Raw genomic sequence first — 9,370 nt, forward strand, 5'->3', positions numbered from 1 at the left:
AAAAATTATTTAGTAGTAGTAGTAGTAGCAGCAGCTAGAAATTGGTCCAAATTCACTTTGCCAAGAAGGTTTGTAAATGTCAGTGAACCTGGCCTAAATTTCATGCTTCACTGGTATCACCCAGGCTTCATTAAGTGTCAGAAAAACATTGAACACTATACAGTGGTTACAAAAGTCTCTCCACAGATTTATAATTATGTGTGTTAAAATGTAACAGTTACTTCACCTCTTGAACTGGGCATGATTTGGTCTTTTCATAAAAGATAAATGTGTCCTTTTGTTACACAGTTGTGCAAAATAAACATACCCAACATTCAAACACATTTGCAAGCTGAATTCCATCTTTATGGTCACCAAAAAAAAACCCAGCTCAAATAAATTCCAAACAATTTTTGTACATCTGAGCAAGAGACAGCTACAACTGCAAGAATCATGCAAGTCATTGCATTCAGATGAACCAGTGTGCCCTTATGTTATGGTTCTCGGGGTTCCCAGCACTATGAGTCACCTTGTTATCCTCCAGTGTAAGAGAGATTAAAGTGTGCTTAACTGCGTGTCATCTCCCTGACACCACCAGCCTGTGAGCTACCCAAGCACCCTCCTCTGGGCTATGACAGCCCTTACTTCGCCTTGGAGGTTAACAATAGGTGTACCCCAGATCTCAAACCCTTTTGAAGTCTCCCCTGTTGCATCCAGCCCTATAGCCACTAAATCCTCATAAAAATACAAGGACTGCTGGCCCCAAGGGAACAGTGTAAACGCCAGCATGTATGCTTCAACTCATGATCAGCTCCTTGCTTAATATCACACCAATTAAATATACTTATAGTGAAAACAAGGATGAATTTTTTACAGATTCAGGAGATAGTGAGGATAATGGAAACAAAAGGGTTACATTTAAAAACAATCATAACATGCTTTCTAAAGATTAAATTTAACTATTAGGTTAACCTCCTGTCTAAAGAAGTTAATCCCACCAAGTCTTTTGCAACATCTTCAATCCAAGCTGGCTGTGATCCCATTTTCATTAATGTAAACACACTACCCATTTACTGCTTAGATACAGGATGACATAGTGTCTTCTTTGTTCCCCAAATACAGGCTAACAACTCTTTGAAGTGTATCTCAAAATAAGGTTCTCTTCCCTCACTGCATCTCTAGAACCGTTAGTTCTTTTCTGAACTTCTTACAATCCTTCATCTGCATTCATTTTACCTAAGTGATGGGGGACCTATTATAAGTGAGACAATGCTTAATTTACATTTCAACAGAGAGACAGGTGAATAAACATCTGTTTCTCTACCTCTGCTGTAATATAGACTCTAAAAACATATTTTCAGTATACATACAGAACTCCTTACATTTCACAATTACATTAATGATCAGGGTGACCCAGGCTGGGGTGGGATTAAAACACCACCAGATACAGCTACCCTTGTATTTTGCTAACAAGCATGGGTCAATTAATAAATGCTCCTTCCAAAGAAAGCTAATGAACTAATTATCAGTGGGTTGCCGATTCTCTGAGTGGCAAGGGCTATAAATCACCCAGGAGGGCAGAGAACTTGGGTGTGAGGTCATCAGGCAGATGTAGTTTAGTGTGTTTCCTTTGACTGAAGCAAGCCTCATCTTATTGCCCCAATGGGACTACATGAGTAAGTAAGAACTGCTCCCTTAAGTAAAATTATTAAGTGGGTGCTTGTACATGTGTGGGTGCCAGGGCTTGACCCTCTCCGGGGAGGAGGGGAGCCACGCTGGCCCACTCTGCTCCGGTTGGCCCGGGAAGTTAGTCTGGCAGTCCTCGCGGTACTTGCCTGCCTGTCGGGTGAGAGGCTCAGGCCCTCCAGCAGGGCTGAGCCGTAACAACTGTGAGGCGCCAGTTCCTACGTCAGGGCAGATAGCAACACAGAGTCAGTAAGCTCAGTCCTGAGTCAGCTGAGCAACGGTAATAGCTTAAGGCCCCACCCTTGGTCAGGGTGGGCAGCAAAAACACTGAGTCAATAGGCTCAGGCCTTGGTCAGGGCTGAGCACCAGTAGCAGTTTGAAGGCCCAGCCCTAGGTCAGGGTGGGCAGCAAACGCTGAGTCAGTAAGCTCAGACCTTGGGGCAGGACTGAGCAGCCGTAACAGTTATCAGCTTCCTCAGGCCTGGGGGAGGGGGAGTCTGCCACCCCAGAGTGGAGTGGCAGGGGGGACGTAGGCCCTCCCACTCCACTGCGTCCCAGCCTGGGGCCCTAACAGTGGCTGTCACTCCGCTGGTCTGTCAGTGGGGATCCTGGCCGCAACACATTGACACAGGGTCCGGCACCTCCGCAGCCTGACTGGGGTCAGCTGCCCCCGGGCTGCTGCCATACTCCCCCTCAGGACCTACCTGGGTCCTAACATCAGCCTCAGTGGGGTCCAGGAGCATAAGCTCATCATGACCGGGGCTGGGTGGTGGGTCCAGGAGCTCCTCGGGATACTCGGGCCACGGTAGCGCCGGCAGCTCCTCTGGGTAGCAGCAGGCGCAGGGAAGCTCAGGTGGCTCCTCCTGGTAGCGAATGTGGGGAAGCTCAGGCCAGTCTGAGTGGCTCCCCTGGGTCACTGGAGTCTCCCAGTTTTGAGCTCCCGGAGGGACGTCTGTTCTCTCTGGCCTCTGGGGCCTCACTGAGCTCTGAGGGCCGGCTTTTATAGTTCCAGGTCGCCGCCTGACCCTTTGAGGGGTGGGCTCAGGGCTCCGTAGCTCTGCCCACTCTGGCCTTTGCCGGGGCTCGACCTTCTCCAGGGAGGAGGGGAGCCACGCCAGCCCACTACAGTGCTCAAGTCTTATTTTTTCCTGTTTGCCTAACTTGGTTTTTAACTTTATTTTTTTGGACAAGTTCTGACAATTGTATAAGGTTGGGCTATGTAGGGCTAGCTTAAAACCTTTGTATGATAGTGTTTTAGGACCCTCAGAAACAGAGTTCACAGGCAAATGTGAAAGTGATGTCTACTATAGCAGCACTGCTACTATATAGGAAAACTTGCAATCAGAACTACATTAGAGTTTAACTCTTACAGTATGTATGTCTGTTCTGGAAGCAAATGAAATAACTGCATCTTTCATACAGGCCTAATTACTCCTTCCTCCCCAAGGAACCCTATTGATTTCTACAAAACTAATGCATTTTCCTTCTTCGGCCATGTGGATAAAATGTTTACAACTGCCTAAGTGACCAAGGGCTAAATTCACAAGAGAACTTGAGTGCCTAACTGCTACTTTAGGCACATAAATCCAACTGTTAGGGATGCTACTAGCATTCATAAAATGGCTGCTTAACTGTTACCTAACCTTAGAGGTACCTAAGGGATTGCCTACAGAATGAATTAGTCCATGGCATGCTAGGGTGTGAGGCTATAAAGCACTAGCTTGCTGTGTACTAACTTGCTGTTTTAGAGTGTACTTTGACATCAAAAGATTGTAGATTTGGGTAAAATGCGGTCAGACTAGATTTCACAACAGTCCCTTCTGGCCTTGGAATCTAGGGATTCAAATTCCTCCTCAAACCACAATGGCACTAAAATATTCCTGCAGCTGCTTAGCCCTTTGGGAGGTGGCTCACTGTGAATAACGGACTGTGGTGTTTGCAACTATCCAGATAAAGCAAAGACGCCTAGGAAAGTGTATCTGGGAACTATCCCTAAAAAAAAATCTATTGATCTACAGATGGAATCTGCCTTGGTTCAATTTCAATTTGAATTTCAAGTACGTGTCCAATTTGGGATGGACTGTTTGCACAGATCCTCTTAGGACTCCATCTTTGCCACTGACAGTATAACCTCAGGCCTTGCTGCAGCTGCTTTGAGTTGGCCGTTTGATAAAGCCATCATAAAACCACTTTTTAGTCACCTATCTGAGTCCCATGGTGTCAAGGTTCCTTCCCCACTCTGAACTTTAGGGTACAAATGTGGGGACCTGCATGGACACTTCTAAGCTTATTTACTAGCTTAGATATGGTAACTCTGTCACCATCCAGAAATTTTAGTGTCTGGAGCACTTCCTGTCCCCCCAAAACTCTCCCCTCCCTGGGTGGCCTTGAGGGACTTCACCAATTCCCTGGCGAGCACAGATCCAACCCCCTTGGATCTTAAAACAAGGAAAAATTAAAAATCCCCCCTCCTTTCCCCCACCAATCCCTGGTGAGTCCAGATCCAACCCCCTTGGATCTTAAAACAAGGAAAAATCAATCAAGTTCTTAAAAAGAAAGGTAAAAATCATCTCTGTAAAATCAAGATGGAAAATACTTTACAGGGTAATCAAATTCGTATAGCCCAGAGGAACCCCCTTTAGCCTTAGGTTCAAAGTTACAACAAGCAGAGGTAAAATCCTCTCAGCAAAGAAAAGGACATTTACAGGTTGAGAAAACAAAAATAAGACTAATCCACCTTGCCTGGCTATTACTTACAATTTTGAAACATGAGAGACTGATTCAGAAAGATTTGGAGAGCCTGGATGGATGTCTGATCCCTCTTAGTCCCAAGAGCGAACAACAACCAAAACAAAGAGCACAAACAAAGACTTCCCTCCACCAAGATTTGAAAGTATCTTGTCCCCTTATTGGTCCTCTGGTCAGGTGTCAGCCAGGTTCACTGAGCTTCTTAACTCTTTACAGGTAAAAGAGGCATTAACCCTTAACTATCTGTTTATGACACATGGTCTAGGGCAACTCAAAGAGGAGCACAGTGATGTACTGGCAGAAGTGCTTCGCAACAATGTCTGCTCCCGGCTAGGCCAGCCCTGTGTCACTTCACCCATCCACAGTGTAGGGGCCATGACCAAAGAGATGCTGTACTCCAGCAGTTCTTGGCTGCTGGAATAGCCTCACAGGGCTTGTTTTTGGTGTGACATCTCATGTTTAAATACAGTTATGAGGAGCTGACAGGATGCTGATCACAACTTGTCTCTGTCTAGGTAGAGCAGTTAGTTGTAATCTGCATTCTGTTAGCCAACACTCTTCCTAACAGCTGTGTTTAAAAGTAAGGTTTTGTTTTGGTTTTGTTTCTTAGTGAAAATAAGCCCTCAGGGGACTTGGTAGTTGAGAATAGTTCTGAGACTACTCTAACTGGCACTGCAGCCAGAGGGAATTCCCGTATAAGAGCATGTGCATAAATGGTGTAAAGCTACCTTTTGTTCCCTCCTTAAACACTTAAAGTGCAGCTCCTCTAGATTCAAAGAATGAGCCCTAAGGCCGCTTTCCTGTTATGTGCGGAAATCTAGAGACGCTCACCTATCTTGATGGAACTCTCCAGGAACTGTTCCTATTGAAGTCAGTGGGGCAAAACTCCTCTGCACATACATAGGCTTCACTTTACCACTGGCACAGCCTGGCAGACAACCAGCATGCAACATGCTGTACTATAGTGAGGCTAGTAAGTGTTAGCTAACAGGAGCATGAACAGGCTGACTCACTATCCTCAATGAAGCACACAGACCCCGAGTCAGTGTCCATTCTTGCCCTTTTCATGGAGTTTGGTTTTACAGGTAGCTCAGAACAAAAATACAGGAGATAGCCTAAGCTCCTTCCCTGAGCATATCTCTGTAGTTTCCCTTCAGGACTACTACTGTCTAGTTTCCTCTCCACAGAGGGCCATTTCCATCTCCTTTACATTCTGCATAAAGTCAACAAGATGCACTTGCCACAATAAATCTGCAGAACTTTGGCAGCCTTATATAGGGTTCTAACAGCTGCTAATAAGGTGGTTCCCCGTGAGACCCTGCCACTTACCATGTGATCTATAATAGCCAAAAAGAACCATACAGCTTTTTAAGGTTTATCACAACAACATACATTCAGGATAAACTCCATGGGACTTTAGTTTATTTACTTTAGAAGGCTGAGCTAGCCCTGCTGAAATTTACACCTGTGGATTCAGGGTATTTCAAATGAGATTTCTTCCTTGAAGTCATAATCTACTGAGCACAGTTTTACCTTTAAAAATGTAAATAACAGGCATGAATATGAACTTGGAGTTTCAACACGGTTCTAGCTGACTTGATTTAAATGCCATTTCAGTATTCTGCGGATGTAAGAATCCTTGGTGGGGTGAAGGGAGACTATCTGAATATTTCATGGCGAAAATTACAGTAAAACTGGAGGCCTACAATAACCTGGGTCCAGGTGTAAGATGCACTTCTCGGCTTTGATCTGAGACCTAAGAGCACAGTGTGAGCAGTTTCTTCTTTTATTTTTTTAAGTTTCCAAATTGCTAAGTCTTTCTTGCCTCTTTTTTTTGCAAAACCTTGTTCCAAGGAGTTGAACCGCAAAATGAGTGATCTTACACGCCATACTGAGGTGTACCAATTTTTATACCCCATGCCATACATTTTCAGTGATGCACATAGTTTTTACCTGCTTGATTTCTGTTTGTCATGATACAATACTAAATCCCCACTCACCAACTGACAGTTACATTAACTGAAAATACAGCATTGCCAAAATCACTTTCAACTTGCACGAAAAACAAATAGTATGGGCAGATAATGCCGTAAATGAGTGCAGTGTATTTAATTGAACTGAATCCTAGCACCATGTTTTTATATAGACCATTGTTTATTAATAGCACTAGTTCTATTGTTCAACTTCAAAAAAAGTTGAAGATAATTGAACAAGCACATATACAGTAGTTCCATGGGGTCAATGGTTTAATATTACATTTAATGTCTCCCTGTAGAAATGGTTTCATAATTTAAATAACTGTTAGCCATTAAAAAGTCCATGTGAAAAGTAATCCAGTTAATAAAGTAGTAGATTATACTTCAACTGCTCAATCACATCTCCTGTGCCTATATTGTTCTGACTGGTTTTATGTTGCTTTGAAATTCTTGCAATATGTATTTCCAAGGAGGTAAATAAATGTAGGAATAACTACTTTTACCTGTGAAGAATCTTTCTTTTGTTAGTACAAAGCTAGACCCTCTGTCACCTTCACAGGCATTACTTAAAAATTAATATATTTCGGGGGGGGGGGGGGGCACAACAGCAGTATTTTGGAAGGCCACTTCCTGTGCCTACTCACAATAAGGTAAAGGGCCCATTAACCTTTTATTGCCATGTAATTGGGCTGCACACAAAGCTGGCTGATCTTGAGAACAGATGGAGAGTCCCTGCATCTGAGACATTGTGGTTGCTTCGAGCTGTGCTAAGGGTGAACTGGTCCCTAGCAGCTCCTGGGGTTCTGTGCAGAGGCCAGATGGAGGAGAGCTTTCTGTCTCCTCCCTCCTTAGCTGTGTAACTGCTCTAGTGCACCTGTGGGCCTGGCTCCATGTCTGTGGAGTTCAAAGGCCAGTGTACCAACCTCCTACACAATTTAACCCTTAACTATTTTTCATCATACTCAGAATTAAAACTTGAGTGCCATAGCTTGTATGCATGCATGTGTATGAGTAAAAGTTGCTACCATATGTGGTATGGAACCAGAATTCTTCCCTTTTTGAGAGAACACAAATTCTATGCAATTTGAAACCAGACTGAAAGTACTAGAGAACATAAAATAGATGGAAGATGGACAAAATGACTAGAGGTGCATAAAACCTATCTAATTATAATGATTATATGCAACTACTTAGATAAAATCTTGATTGAAGAGATGACACAAAAATTTGGCAGGAAAGTTAATTTCTGCTCTGACACTTGGAGACTTCATTTTTCTTCATCTCAAATCAAGATCAAAATCAACTCAAATCCTTTTGTAGAACTGAAATTGCACAATATTTTATTTTGGAAACATTTAAACATTTCGACAGTGGAAACACCAAAATGTTCTGAAAATTAACCATGCTCCCCAAGATCCTTCACTTCCTGGCTGCCCAAATGACTTGCAGGCTAGATAGGGAGCACAAGGAGCTGGAAATCTAGGCAGCCTGTAGAATCCAGGAGCCATGTAGCCAATCAGGTGGGCTACAAGGGAACAAAGAATCCCAAGGGGCTGAGCAATCTGGGAACGTTCAGAACTGGTTGCCTGCTAGGTGGAGCTGTGCAGCTTGGGGACCCTGGGAAGCTCGTTGAGTAAACTGCAGGATAATTGGGATCCTGGGAGGCAGGTAGGCCAACCTTATCAGCCTGCTTCTGTTTAAAGTTTTGGGGGAATCAACACATCCCTGTGGAACATATTAATTTTGTAGAATCAGCATTTTATGATTGGGGTGTGGGGAGGAACTGTTCCATCAGAAAACTTTTGAACATCTCTATGTAAGCAGAGTCACGATGAGCTCTACCCTGACATCTGGTGGTGAATTATGGCGACTGTGGAAAAGAACTTATGGGGCTGATCTTGTTTGCATAGGCACACCCACTCTGCCTAGCATGAGCCCACAGCAGCCCCAAATGGTCACTTTGACAGCTGTGCGATCCCCAATTTCTCAGTTTTGGGGGTAGGAGGAATAAAGTGTTGTTACCCTGATTATGTGAATGAAGGACTATGAGACTGTTTTATGACAGAGGGTCTCACCATCAACTAAGTAGCACTCGCTAGACAAGGGACATGGGTTCCAAAACCCAGTGAATTGAGAGAGATTAGGGGCAGGTGTGTGTATCTGATGGTATTGTGCCCTGTGGCAATTACATCTTCTTTTCTGTCTGCTGTTGAATAGCAGAACTAATTTTGATTCTGTTAGGAGTTTAACTAGAGGCTGCCCAGCTGAATTCTCTTTGGGCTAATGGTGCATTAGCACTGGGGCTCCCCTACTACAAGCTGAAATCACTAAGAGCTGAAACCACTCAAAGAGCTAAAATTACTGACCTGAGATCACTGAATGCTGTGTTAACTAGTGGGGGAGCCTGAAGATATATTGCTAAGCGGCTGGCAGAGTAGTTTGCAGGATGGTTGGAGCAAGCGCAGCGGAGTGGAGCTGAGCAGTTTGTGGGGACAGCTGGAGTTGTGCATGAGATGGCTGTGGAGTGGAGCAGCTTGCGGGATGATTGGAGCGGCCCACGGAACAGTGAGTGGAGCAGAGCGGAGCAGTTTGCGGGGACAGCTGAAGGAATGGAGTGGAGCGGCTGGTGGAGCAAAGCCGTTTGTGGTGAAGGCTGCAGCAGACCTCCACGGAGAGGCGGGGCAGTCAGCCTCGGCCCATGTAAGGTGCCCCTTAACACCCCATGTGCGCCCACCCCCCAATTCCACCCAGGCTGGGGGGGTAAAACTCTGCAGATGAATTTTTGAACTCTGGAGTGGCACTGACCAGGGACAGAGACTTTGGGGTTGTTGGACTTTGGGGTGATTTGGACTTAAGACCCTGAGGGGAAAAGGACACTGCCAAAACTTACTTGGAGGTGGGTCTTTTGCTCATGATTTGTGTTATGAATCCTGTTTGTGGTGTTTTCCCAATGTAATGCCACATTGTTTCCCTCCTTTATT

Source organism: Gopherus flavomarginatus, chromosome 3 (assembly GCF_025201925.1).
Source record: "Gopherus flavomarginatus isolate rGopFla2 chromosome 3, rGopFla2.mat.asm, whole genome shotgun sequence".
NCBI classification, from domain to species: Eukaryota; Metazoa; Chordata; order Testudines; family Testudinidae; genus Gopherus; species Gopherus flavomarginatus.